This window comes from Hyperolius riggenbachi, chromosome 9 (genome assembly GCF_040937935.1).
Source record: "Hyperolius riggenbachi isolate aHypRig1 chromosome 9, aHypRig1.pri, whole genome shotgun sequence".
Taxonomy (NCBI): Eukaryota; Metazoa; Chordata; class Amphibia; order Anura; family Hyperoliidae; genus Hyperolius; species Hyperolius riggenbachi.
Window position 1 is genome coordinate 47,968,059 of NC_090654.1, and position 13,645 is coordinate 47,981,703.

General features: G+C 46.3%; 1 long non-coding RNA gene across 1 annotated transcript; it reads right to left on the minus strand.

Annotated features, from left to right (window-relative positions):
* Positions 1–671: 671 nt before the first annotated feature.
* LOC137531580 (uncharacterized) lies at positions 672–9,110 on the minus strand. Its single transcript, XR_011023676.1, has 3 exons — positions 8,710–9,110; positions 2,710–2,754; positions 672–2,632 (listed from the first exon to the last, which is right to left on the minus strand). It is a non-coding gene; the product is annotated as an uncharacterized lncRNA (long non-coding RNA).
* Positions 9,111–13,645: the final 4,535 nt, after the last annotated feature.

Below are 13,645 nucleotides of genomic sequence, written 5' to 3' on the forward strand. Positions count from 1 at the left end.
TTTTATTTCATTAAAATCGGCCCAGCAGGGCCTGAGCGGCAGCCGCTGGCGGTGTTGGACGAGCTGAGCTCGTCCAGACCGCTCAGCTGGTTAAAGAGGATCTGTAACATGAAAAGATCCCCTGGGGAGTACTCACCTCGGGTGGGGGAAGCCTCCGGATCCTAATGAGGCTTCCCACGCTGTCCTCCGTCCCTCAGGGGTCTCATTGCAGCCCTCCGAGAATAATGACGTCAATATTTACCTTCCTGGCTCCTGCGCAGGCGCTCTGACGGCTGTCGGCTCCGAACTACACGGAAATACCCGATCGCCGTCGAGTCTGCTCTACTGCGCAGGCGCAAATTTCCGGCGCCTGCGCAGTAGAGCGGACCCGACTGAGATCGGGTATTTCCGTGTAGTTCGGAGCCGAGAGCAGCCACAGCGCCCCCACTGGAGCCTGCAAAGGTAAATATTGAACTGATAGTCGGCTCTGTCGCCGGCTGTTCGGAGGGCTGCAGCGAGACCCCCGTGGGACAGAGGACGGCGTGGGAAGCCTCATTAGGATCCGGAGGCTTCCCCCACCCGAGGTGAGTACCCCCCAGGGGATCTTTTTAATGTTACAGAGTCTCTTTAAGTGAGAAAGATGCTACTCCTGCACTCAAAACTTGCAAAACTTTTCTGCTGTTATGGTTTGGAGTTGTCACATACCTAAGAGTACTGGCCCTTTAGTAGTCAGTGCCAGACAGTTGAATGCTGGGGGTTCTTTTTATCTATAATATAATATGTTCCTCCTCCTCTATTTATTTCCCTGCTTAGCCTATCTGACACATGATCCTCTGCACACTTGTGTTTACAAACAAGGCTGAGGTGACTTAGCGATTGGAGGAGAAAAGAAAAAAAAGACAGTGCAGTTCCTAGTATACACCTCAGTGGGAGTGTCTGAAGACTCTGGGAGGAGGGCAGCTAATGAATACACAATGAGCAAGAGAAGGGAGGGGGGTAAACAAGAGTCGGGGAGGATATGATGTCAGCATTAGCTTGGCAAGATGGCCACTGCCTAAAATAGGATTTTCTGCTTTTCCTTTATAAAATTCAAAGGAATCATTACGTGGATAGCACAATACTTCTGTTATGTAAGTAGAAGTAGTATTTATCTACTTATATATGTGTTTTTTTTTATTTCTAGGTTAGCATGGGTGTCGCTTGTTCTTTAAGAGGCACCGTAGTGACATATAGTATAATGCAGTAAATTATTCAGGATGCCCAGGCTCATTTTCTGAGTTTCAGCATCAGAAACATTTCCTACTTTTATACATTGTTGTATATTGGTATGTTGGTAACTCACCTCCTGTATGGGTCAATGTAAGGAAAGTCAGCCAGCGGGGTAAGTCTGGGAGCCATGTTTGGATGGCAGGCTCTCAGAGTTTGCAAGCAAGGCCCTGCCTGCCTTGGGAGGTAGTAATGGCTATGCAACTACTGCTGTTTCCTACAATTTGCGGCGGGTGCAGAGCGGAGAGGTGCGATTCACTGTGACGTCTAATCTACGTCCAGTCAGGGCCAAAGCACCACCTGCTGGACATAGATGTGTACTGCATCAGTTTGGAACCAGTTATTAAAATGTTTACATGGGTGGGGATTCTAAAGTGTACGTGAATTGACACATGACATGAACAGCCTGTTGGGAACTTGCCTGTCCACTTTTTTTTTTTTGCATTGCAAGAGTTAGTTGTTGGGAGCTGAATGAGCCAGATCTTATGTCACACTGACATATATGCTGTGCAAACTTCATACTGTACATCAAATGTAACCCCTAAAAGTAAAAATAAGAATTTGAGACACCAAGAAAGTTCTGTAGACCATCGGTACTACACATATGATGAATTCGTTTTTTTCTTTTTAAAGTGTACCTGAGACTAAACACATGAAAGCATATATACATACCGTGGCTTCCTTCAACCCCCATCGAGCCGTTGGCTCCATTCTTGTCCTCCCAACCCCACCTCGATCCTGGTGCGTACAGCCCATGCACATTCGGCATGTGTAGTGCATGCATGCCCCGATCGCACTCCTATTGCCGAGAGCGTTCTGCACCTGCGGGTATGCAGCAACTGAAGGATTTACCAGTATGGCCAGTGGAGGATCGAGGTGGCCTGTTAGGACGGCAAGGGAGCCCACAGCCTGAAGGCAGCTGGAGAAAGCCCCAAGGATGTATACATTCTCTTTTTTAGTCTCAGGTTTCCATTAAGTCAAATTGTTGTATTTATGAAAAAATTATTTATGTTTTCAGATTTTTGTGTTTGCCTTCTTTTCTTCCATTCTCATCTTCATTCGCAAGTAGCCCACACGGGGTATCCTAGCGGGATTCTGCAAGACATGGGCACTGAAAATGTGAGTTGTTAGGGCCCAACAGAACTATAACCAGAGCCAGGGAGTACTAGGTGCTTCAATAACAATCTACATTCCATCCATTCTTTCAAGAGCAATGGCAAGTTCCAAGTTTATTTGGTGGTGTTGGGGGGATGGGATGCTCATCATGTTGGCCTGGACCACATCTGGTTGGGATAGATTCTGAGAGCAGTTCAAAGGGAAACCAAACAGCTACTGCAGCAAAAGTTCCAAGTGCAAATCCTTTAAGGTCAACCATGTCTTTGAAGATCTGTGGACATCATTAACTGTTGAATGACCATATTGTTATCATCATCCAGTCTCAATACAATTAACAAAAATTATTACCTTACATGATCAGTTTTTGATATTCAGCCTCAGTCTTGGTCAATTCTGTAAGAAAAAAAAACACTATTTGGTTGTTTTTTTTTGTTTTTTTTTAATTCATTTTTGATAGATTTGATGTCTCATCTACAGTATTCAAATGAAAATGTCACAGAGTGTATATCAAGTTTAAAGAGACACTGAAGCAAATACAAATTTATGATATAATAAATTGTATGTGTAGTATGGATAATTAATAGAACATTGGTAGCAAAGAAAAGAGTCTCATATTTCTATTTTCAGTTATATAGCTTTTCTATAACATCCCATCATTCTCTAATATTTGCATTTTACAAATTACACTCTGTGTTTTAAATGATAAAACAGAGCAGAGCTAATAATGACCTTTCAAACTTCCTGGCAGAAAAACCTTAAACAAACAAGAAACATTGAGAGACCGGTTGAGATAAGTGCTTCAGAAAACAGCACTGTAGTCCGCCACTCAGAGAAGCTCTTTTGCATAGATAACAACTGAGGTTTCTTAACTCTTTCTGTATTGGAAACAATATTAGACTTATGTCTCTGCTACTAATGTTCCATTTCTTAGCTGTACTACTCATACAAATCATTCTATCGAAAGTTTATTTTTTACTTCAGATTCCCTTTAAGGTGCCCATTAATGGTGATCAATCGATGCCTTACACACGCATTGAACAGAAAACCATGCAATATGTGGAGAAAATCGTTGTGAAATGATTCTGTGGTTGTTTGGAATACAAAAATGTGTTGATTGGAATGTTGGATTTACGATTGTATCAAGACAAAGTGCCATAATGGACCCATTTCTGGGAACAATCAATTAATACTTCCGACTACTTAAGATTCCAGAAGTTAAAATAAATGTATGAGATAATTAATTGTATGGGTAGTACAGCTAAGAAACAGAACATTAGTAGCAAAGAACACAGTCTCATATTGTTTTCAAGTACAGAAAGAATTTAAAAACTTCAGTTGTTATCAATGCAAAAGAGCTTCTCTGAGCTCTTGATCAAACTTGGTCGGCTACAGTGCTATTTTCTGGAGCACGTATACATTAAAGAAACAGTGAAAGACCACTTCCGATAAGATTTTACTGCAGAGAAGTTCAAAGGGTGATTAGCTCTGCTGTGCTTCATAGTTTAAAATGCAGAGCGTAGAGTGTAAACTGTAAAATATTAGAGAATAATGGAATGTTTTAAATAAAAAGCTATATAACTGAAAATAAAAATAAGAGACTATTTTCTTTGCTACTAATGGTCTTTTAATGCACGGGGAAACGCTGCAGCTTGGCTTGCCGTCCAGATAGCATTTCAGTGCGAATCTGGACGGCAAGCTCCAGATTTATGCAGCACGCAGCCTAATAGCAATTCAGGCTGTGGCTACACAGCTGAAAAGGAGCAGCAGCCGAATTGATCGCGGCTCCCAGTGGAAATAAGCCCTACAGGTGGCCACACACCATACAATTAAAAGATCCAATTGTACACCAATTCAATAATTACGATCAGTTGTCCCAAAAAAAATGGAACCCACACCGCTCCTGCCGTGATGTAAACATTTGCGCCCCCTAATACAACCCCCCCGCCGTGTGTGCATTTATACATAGCCTGTCCTGTGTCAGCTGACACACGCCAGTGGCATGTACGGAGAGCCGCCCGGAGGTTACGGACACCGCGTGGAGGCTGACACAGGACAGGTTATGTATAAGTGCGCACACTGGGGGCATATTTATACATTACGGCGGCAGGGCAGACGTGGTGGGCTCAGCCAATTCCCTGAAGATTTCATGCTGAAATCGGACAGGAATCGGCCTGCAGTATATGGGCAGCTTTGACGAAGTGTCAAATTTATATCTAATTAGATTCGATTAGAGATAAATTTGTATCTTTGTCCAATCTGCCCATAATCCTCTGATGTATGGGCACCTTAACAGATTCAAATCCCACCTCTTCACAGCTGCCTTCTAATCTCTTCATCTATTCTCCCTCTACCCTAATCTTTGTTATTAATTGTATTCTATGGTACCCCACTACCTAAAGGATCACTTTTGTGAAATACTGTGCAATTTAAAATTGCTTGCGAGATCTATTCTCCGGTAAGGCAAGGTGGGGCATGATCGATCATTTATAACATTTAATACTGTATGTCAACACAAGCTCAATGACCGTCACCCTTAACGATCATTAACTGATCATTCGGGCGGGCTCTACAGACAGCCTGTACTCAGTGACGTAGCTGAGGAGCTTGGGGCCCCAGTGCGAGTTTTACATGGGGCCCCCAACCACTGTATTGGTATTGATCCCCAAAACCTACCAAGGACAGTTTCAGTGTCAAAGAGGTGTAATAAGAGAAACAATTATTCAACTACTTGCCGACTGCTCCACACCAATTGGCGTGAGCAGTCAGTGCGACAGCCCCAGGACCGCCCCACGCCAATTGGCATGAACGGTCTTCTATAGGGCTCACAGGAGATCGCGCGCACGATCTCTGCCCCGCCTTCAGTCTCCGAGCGATCGGCGCTCGAGAGACTGTTAGACGGTGAAAACGCTTTTTAATTACTTTGTACAGCGCTGCGATCTGCAGCAGCGATTTACTGGGGACAGTTGTGTGACACGGCTGTCCCCCTGGCCCACAGGAGAGCGATCGGCTCTCATAGGCTGAAGCCTATGAAATAACTTACATAAACATTTATAAAAAAATAAACAATATGGGGGTGATCAGGCCCCACCAACAGAGAGCTCTGTTGGGGGGGGGGGGGGGGGGGAGAAGGTGGGAGGGAATCACTCGTTTGCTGTGTTGTGTGGTCCTGCAGCTTGGCCTAATGCCTAGTACACACCATACAATTTTCTGTAAGATTTTCTGTTAGATTTACCTGCCAGATAGATAATTTCCAACATGTTGGAAATTATCTATCTAACTATCTATCTGACTAGCAATTAGGCATTGTTCTACTCAGCAGGAGATAACCAGAAGACAATGCACCAGAGATAATGACCAGTCTCTACCAGTACTTTACAGAAAATAATCTAATTACAGAAAATCTTACAGAAAATCTAACAGAAAAATCTAAAGGGGCCCATACACCTAACGATTTTCCCGCCGATATACAGCAGATTCGATCACTGTGATCGAATCTGCTGTGAAATCGTTGCGCAAACGCTGACAGAATGATCGTTTTCTGTCCAAAATCAATCGTTCCTGTCGATTCCCATTGTTCTGTCCGTGCGGAAGATTTTGCTTGATCGCTGGCGGGTCGGGAGTGCGTCGATAGCGGTGTACGAAAGCCCGACGACCGACGCAATACAGCGGCAATACATTACCTGCTCCGGCCCGCGCGAGTCCCCTCAGTCACCACTGTCTCTTCTCCGCTGGGCTCCAGAGCTGCAGCTTCACTGAACTTCCTGTCCCGGCAGGAAGTTTAAACAGCAGAGTGCCCTCTACTGTTTAAACTTCCCTGGACAGAAAGAGTGTGAAGCCTGCCGGTCCGGAAGCCAGCGGGGAAGAGACAGCGATGACCGGGGGGACTCGGGCCAGCCGGAGCAGGTAATGTATGCGGGGGAGGGGGGCTGCGGCGGCAGCGGCAGCACCACCACAAATTGTGATTGGTTTCATGCTGAAATCGATTCACAATCTGTTTGCAGTAAAGGTGGCCATATGATCCCACTCTGATCAGATTCGATCAGAGAGGGATTTATCTGTTGGTTGATCTGATGGCAAATCGACCAGTGTATGGCCACCTTAACAGAAAATTGTATGGTGTGTACTAGGCATTAAAGCTGCAGTGGCCCAATTAACTAAAAAATGGCCTGGTCACTAGGGGGGTTTAACACTGAGGTCCTCAAGTGGTTAAAGATTGCCGCTATTCATTGCACATATAGAGGTGTTCATTCCCAGCATAGCTCCAATGAAAAGATAATTTGATGTATGAAGAAGGGCCCCTAGTGGGCCCCGCTGGTCCAGGGGCCCCGATGTGGTCGCTACCTCTGCAACCCCTATTGCTACGCCACTGCCTGTACTGCTATAGCCAACCACTAGTCAACCACTTGAAACCAATAGACCACTAGGGAAGCCTTAGGCCTCTTTCACACTGGCGCGTTACCCTGTTTTGCCGCAGGGTAACATTACACCAATAAAAGTCTTTGGGGCATTTCATACCTGGCACGGTGCAATGCAATCCGCCGGAAGTCGGGAATTCATCGCCTGGAGCATCCTGTGCAGGCGCAGTAGAGATTTTTTCTTACTGCGCCTGCGCAGGACGCTATTGCCGACGGGAGCGTGAACGAGGACGTGTGCGGCCAGGGCCGTGTAGGCGCTGTGGCCATCGACTGGCCAGTCGGTGCAAAACAAAACTGAGGATCGGTTTGGCAAACCACGGACACAGGGCGGGTGCAGGGGGCCCAGTAGAAGGTAAGTTAAACTAGTTTTTTTTGTAATGCTTCAGGTTCCCTTTAAAAAACCAGCCTGGCGGTATGGACGAGCTCAGCTCGTCCATCACCGCCGGAGGCTGCCGCCAGAGGCGTATCTAGAGGGGTGCAGGCATGGCTTGTGCCATGGGCGCCACAACACTATGGGCACCCATGGCTGCCTCTTAGTCCCACATGCTCCACCACCATACTGAGAAATGCAGCTCATAACTTACACTTGGGGGGCTAACCTATACTGGAGGGACTACCTACAGAGGGGGGGGGGGAGCACTCATCTAATTACTTATGCTGGGAGGGCAACCTAAACTTGTTGACTACCTATACAGGAAGGGCTACATCTGGCTATCTATCCTAGGGGGCGACCTGGCTACTTACACTATGAGGTGACCTCTGGCTATCTGGCTACTTATACTGGGTGGCTAACTCTGGTGACCTGCACTGGGGGCTTCCTTTGATTAACAATACTAGGGGGCTAATTTTCACTACGCATACTCGGGGTACCTCTGGCTATCAATACTGGAGGGACACCTTCAGTATGCATATGGGGCACAATTGGATATGGTGCGCAATTGGATATGGGGCGCAATTTAAGTTTTTGCCATAGGTGCTATATCACCCAGATACGCCTCTGGCTGCCGCTCAGGCCCTGCTGGGCCGATTTTCTTCAAATAAAGAGCAGCACACGCAGCCGGCACTTTGCCAGCCGCATGTGCTGCCTGATCGCCGCCGCTCTGCGGCGATCCGCCGCGAGCAGCGGCGAAAGAGGGTCCCCCCAGCCGCCTGAGCCCAGCATAGCCGGAACAAAAAGTTCCGGCCAGCGCTAAGGGCTGGATCAGAGGCGGCTGATGTCAGGACGTCGGCTGACGTCCATGACGTCACTCCGCTCATCGCTATGGCGACGATCTTAGCAAAACAAGGAAGGCCGCTCATTGCGGCCTTCCTTGTTTATTCTGGGCGCCGGAGGCGATCGGAAGAACGCCTCCGGAGCGCCCTCTAGTGGGCTTTCATGCAGCCAACTTTCAGTTGGCTGCATGAAATAGTTTTTTTTTTATTAAAAAAAAACCCCTCCCGCAGCCTCCCTGGCGATCTTATCAGAACGCCAGGGTGGTTAAGACCAGGGCAAATGTTCCTCCCCTCATTATGTCTTGTCTTATGACTGTTTATCTAAACTTTTAAATTAATATCCATTTAGCAATGTGATATGTTGGCACTCTAAATAAAGTTTTAGCCCTGCATTCACTAAAGTTTCTGATGTTCATCAATCACTCGTGACACCTTGCAAAATCCGGACAACTAGGTCAGACGGATGCATGAAAGGGAAGAATTGTGTAAGAATAATAATTAGATTTAACTGCGTACATAAAGTGTACACATCAAATACAGCATAGGTAGAACATGTTGTACAAGAGATATATAGGTTATGTAAGAAGTACGTAAGGTATTTTTTGCTGATTTCTATTTCACCAGGAACGCTGAATGAGGGACAGTGGGACACCTGCAAAGACGCAAGCCTGTCACTTGATCTGATCACAAACAATCGTTTCAGGTGACAGTAAGGTAATACCTATATAATGCGAGGCACTGGCCGGTGCACACAGGAGTTAAAGGTTGGTCACTGCATTTTCCATTCAAATGAATGGACATCGCTTTTTAAACATTGGTACCGTTGTTGCCTGTCAATCGTGCAAGTGCTGTACTCAATACTGTAGTCTCATTTCGCCGGCTACACTTGGTGCTTCAGTGTCCCCTTGCGGGGGTCAAAACACGGGGCAGCAACCAAACAACGAAAAGCGAAAACTGTACATCGCTTCCGGTTAGTGATGGGTCGTTCGCGAACGAGCCGGCTCTGAAGTGAATCAGAGGAGCCGATGCTCACTCTGAGAAGAGCCGATGCCTCAGCCGCCCCTTTTAGCTCTGCTTTGCTCCGTAATAAAGGGCGCTGAGGCATTCTCGGAGATGTAGTCCTCCTCTTGCAGCTTGTAGGAGTGTTTGGGGCGGAGCAGAGCAGTAGCAGGAGGGATTGCCTCAGTCAGAGAAGTAGTCTGGAGTTGGCATGGAGACGGGGGCGGGGCTTTTAATCCGATTCTGAGTGGTGTCTAGTGATATTTAATTAAGAGCCGATTCAGAGCAGTAAGAGCCGGCTCTTTAATGGAAGCCGATTCAGAAGAGCCGATTCTCTGAGAAGAGCCGGAATTCCCATCACTACTTCCGATTCAGTTTTATTTTCCACTAAACTTTATTATATTTGCCAGGTGACCGGCTTCTATCCGTAGCCCCGCCCCCTAAAGGAAGAGGTCATAGGTGCTTCTCTAGGACAAATCAGAAAATTGCCTGGCCGTGACATCTTCCTTTAGGGGGCGGGGCTACAGACAGAAGCAGGAAATCTTATACTCCCACCTGGTGAGTATAATAAGGTTTATTTAAATCATAATCGCTCGGCCCCCAAAGCGCTGCAAAGTTGCTAGACAAAGCGATTTTGCAGCGCTTATATACTTAACATTGAGCGCAAACATGCTCAAAATGCTACATGTCCTACCCCTTACCCCTAATCGCAATCGCACAAGTGGGTTCCCTCACTTTCTTTGGCAAAGTGTTTTTTGGGAATCGCCGGCGATTGTCAGCGATCTCAAAACGCTGCCAAAAAAGCGCTAGTGGGTCCCCAGCCCTTAGGTTGCTTGCAGAAAAGAATTAAGATGAAATGGTGCCCGTGGGCAAGATAGCAATTTTTGCCCACCGCTGATAGTCACCTGGCTTGTTTAGTAAGATTTGGTGGGAACTAGCATCCACCAGGCCCCTAGGCTCTCTCCAGGCCCTAGGCAACTGCCTAGGTTTGCCTTGTGGATGAACTGGCTCTGGCCGCATGGGAGCTCTGAAGGGTTAAATATGTTGAATTCTGCAGGGTAGGGTACACAGAAAACAGCGGGCACTGTGCCCCTTGTTTTCTCGGCCCCCACACTGGCTGTCCCATCTCTTCTACTCTCCAGTACACCAAGTCCCAGTTTTCTGATAAAGGGCGCTTTTACTTCGAAGAATGCCCCTAATGTCCTGCTCTGTCCAGCCTCAGAGCGCTGTGCCATATCAGGACCCTGCCCATCTTCACCCAACTCTGCTGACGCTGTCCTGTGTGGAGGAGGGGTGGCCTTTCCTCTCAGTCTGGCCATTGTCCCTGTTCTGTGCCTGGGGATGAGAATGAAGAAGAATCTGTCTTCCTCTGACATCTATGTGTAATGATAGTTATTACGTCCGGACTCTTTGCTCAGCAGTCTTTATATTAGCAGATCTGTGCCTGCCCGGTACAGTACGTGTCACATTCTAAGTGGACCTGAACTCTTGCACAGGACAGAAGGAAAACAGAGAGAAACGCACCTTGTATGTATTTAGAGAGTTTAGCCTGTCTAATTCCCCCTCATCTGTATCTAATCACAAGTTGTCATTTGATTTCTCCCCTGTGTCACATGACTGCCTATGGCAGATAAGCCCATTTGAAAGCACAGGCTCTAAACAATATGTCTGCTGCCATGAATCAGGAAGTAGAAACTGTGCAGATTAATTTTAGGATTTGTATCAGCTGTAAGAAGTTTTGAATCAGGATGATACCATTTATTGGCTAACTTAGAGATGGATAAACAGTGAGCTTTCGACTTATAAAAAGCCTTCGTCGGACTGGTTCCTGTAACAAATACATGTTTTTTGTTTAAAAGTTATTATGCCGTTGTGTATCTTTTAGAGCAGAGAGGAGTTCTGATCTGAAACTCAGAACTTCCTCTCTGTTCTAAAAGATAAGCAACAGCATAATAACCTTTAAAGAAAAACAATTATTTGTTACAGCTGAAAAAAATCCTTCAATAAATCTGCAATGTGTCTACTTCCTGCTTTCATGGATGCAGACATCCTGTGTTCACCAATGAACTGTTCTGCGAGGCAGGCAGCTGACACAGCTGAGAGATCAAATTACACTTGTGATTAGTCACAGATGAGGAGGAATTACACAGGCTAAACTCACTAAATACATACAGGGTGCATTTTCTGTTTCCCTTCTGTCTTGTGCAAGAGTTCAGGTCCACTTTAAATAAGTGGGGAACGGGGCTGCAAAAATGTGGGTGGTATTTGGGAGGGGTGTGGCAGTAATAATGCTGATGTTCCATATTTATTTTGGGAGAGCTATAGTGGCAAGAGGTGGAGCAAAGATAAAGTAAGTAATGATAGTGTGCCTGTAGAGGAGGCATGCTAAAAGAGTACTTGAATACAGGACTGTGGGGGGGGGGGGGGGGGCGGTTAAATACTTACCTGATCCACCATACTTCATTCAGGCCTGGAACCCACTGAAATCCGCAAACGCAAAACGCAACCGCTAGCGTTTTGCCTGAGCGGTTTGCAAGCGGATTCATGCGAGTTTCCGGTTGCGTTTTGCAACAGTGTATTTTTTTCCTCAGCGGTTGTGTAGCGTTTTGCGTTTCGCGTTTTTATCCTGATTGGTCCTGTGAATTATTTTTAATTTTGTTACAGTGTGCTGAACCGCAAAACGCTAGCAAAACCGCTCAGTTTAGGTTTTGCTGAGCGTTTCTGCTAGCGTTTCAATACTTTACATTGAAGCGCTAAGGGCCCATTCACACTAGAAATCGCTAAACGCTAACGCAAAACGCTGAGCGTTTTTCTGGCGTTTTTTCCTAGCGATTTTTCACTGTATAGAGAGCGTTTTCCCAGCGATTAGCGTTTTGCGATTTCTAGTTCAATTCAAATACTTTTATTGAAACGCTAATCGCTCCAGAATCGCTCCGAAAACGCTGCATGCAACGCGTTTGCGTTTCAGCAAATCGCTAAACGCTTAGATGAGAACACTTCCATACACTTTCATTGTGCACACGTTTTTCAAATCGCTAGCGATTTTCAGCAAAGCTGAAATCGCTCTGAAAACGCACAAGTGTGAATGGGCCCTTACGCTCCCAAAATGCTGCAGGTCCTGCGTTTGCGTTTCTGGGAAACGCAAACGCTCCTGTGGAAGTTGCCCCATCCATTAACATCAGCTGAGCGTTTTGGCAAAACGCTAACATATCGCAGCGCTGCCAAAATGCTCAAAAAAACGCTCTTGTGGGTTCCAACTTCCAGCCCTCAGGCAGGTGTTGCTCCGCTCCCTTGGAATTGCAGCTTGCCTTTTTTTTTACATTTATGCGGAGGCTCTGGCCATGCCCATCTGTGTTGTTGTGACCTGCCCCCAGCTCGGCAGCTGCGGACTGATTGGTGGCTGCCAAGCTGGGTTGCACTGCTGCAGCATGATTGGAGGTTTCCGAAGAGTTTTGAACACATGGCTGTGACTGCCTTCCTGAGGAGGGGGCGGAGCGTCACCTGTGCCCCAATTATGGCAGATTGGGTAAGTAGTTAATGAGGAACTACAGTGAAAATAATGTAATAAACAAGTCCTTACTGTTTTCCCACCTGTGGTTTAGCCACTTGACCACTGCAGGTTGTGTTTCCCTTGTGGACTAGAACAATTTTCACCTTTCAGCAATTTTCACCTCTAATTCATTTGCTAATAACTTTATCACTAATTATCACACCTAAATGATCCATGCACTGCTTTTTTTTGCCACAAATTGGGCTTTCTTTGGGTAATTCTGTTTGCTAAGAAATACTTTATTCTATATGCATTTTAATGGAAATAATAAAAAAATGAAAAAAATCATTATATCTCAGTTTCAGCCATTATCATTTAAAAATAAGACATGCAACTGTAGATAAAACCCACACATTTTATTTGCCCGTTTATCCCAGTTATTACAACATTTAAATTATGTCCGTAGTACAATGTATGGCAACACTATTTTATTTGGAATTAAAGGTGTATTTTTTTTTTTACTTTGTGTTTGTTTAACCACCCTAGCGTTCTGGACGAGCTGAGCTCGTCCAAGAAAAAGTTGCTGTTAGTGTTTAGGACGAGCTCAGCTCGTCCAGCGCTGTCCCCACTCACCAGCGTGCACAGCGTGATCTCCGCCGCCTCCTCTGTGCTGCTGCGGCTGCTGCGGGGCTCCCTCTCCCTCCTGCTGGCTCTGATCGCCGGCGCCAGGCTCCCCAGGCTCCTCCGATCCTCCGGTCCCCGCTCCCCAGGCTCCCCCGATCCTCCGGTCCCTGCTCCCCTCCTCTCCGCAAGCCTACGGAGATCTGGCAGTCAGGGAAGATGGCGTAGCCCAGCCACTTCCTCTGACGCCGGCTCCTGCGCCCCCTAGTGTCCGTCGCGGCGACTGCATCATTGGATTACATAGGTACACAAACTCTATGTAATCCAATCATGCTACAGTAATTCAAAAAGTTGTTTGCACAAACACAAACACCTGTCAGCTCTCAATAAAAGCCCTGAACAGTTACTGGCTCTCCCTCTTTCAGAGTCCTCAGCGTCCAGTGTTAGTCTGTTTACAGCTATCATCTGTGATTTCTGTGCGATTTCTGTGCGATTACTGCTTTTTTTCCAGCCTTAGCTTCGTTCATATTACTGTCAGATTGCGTAT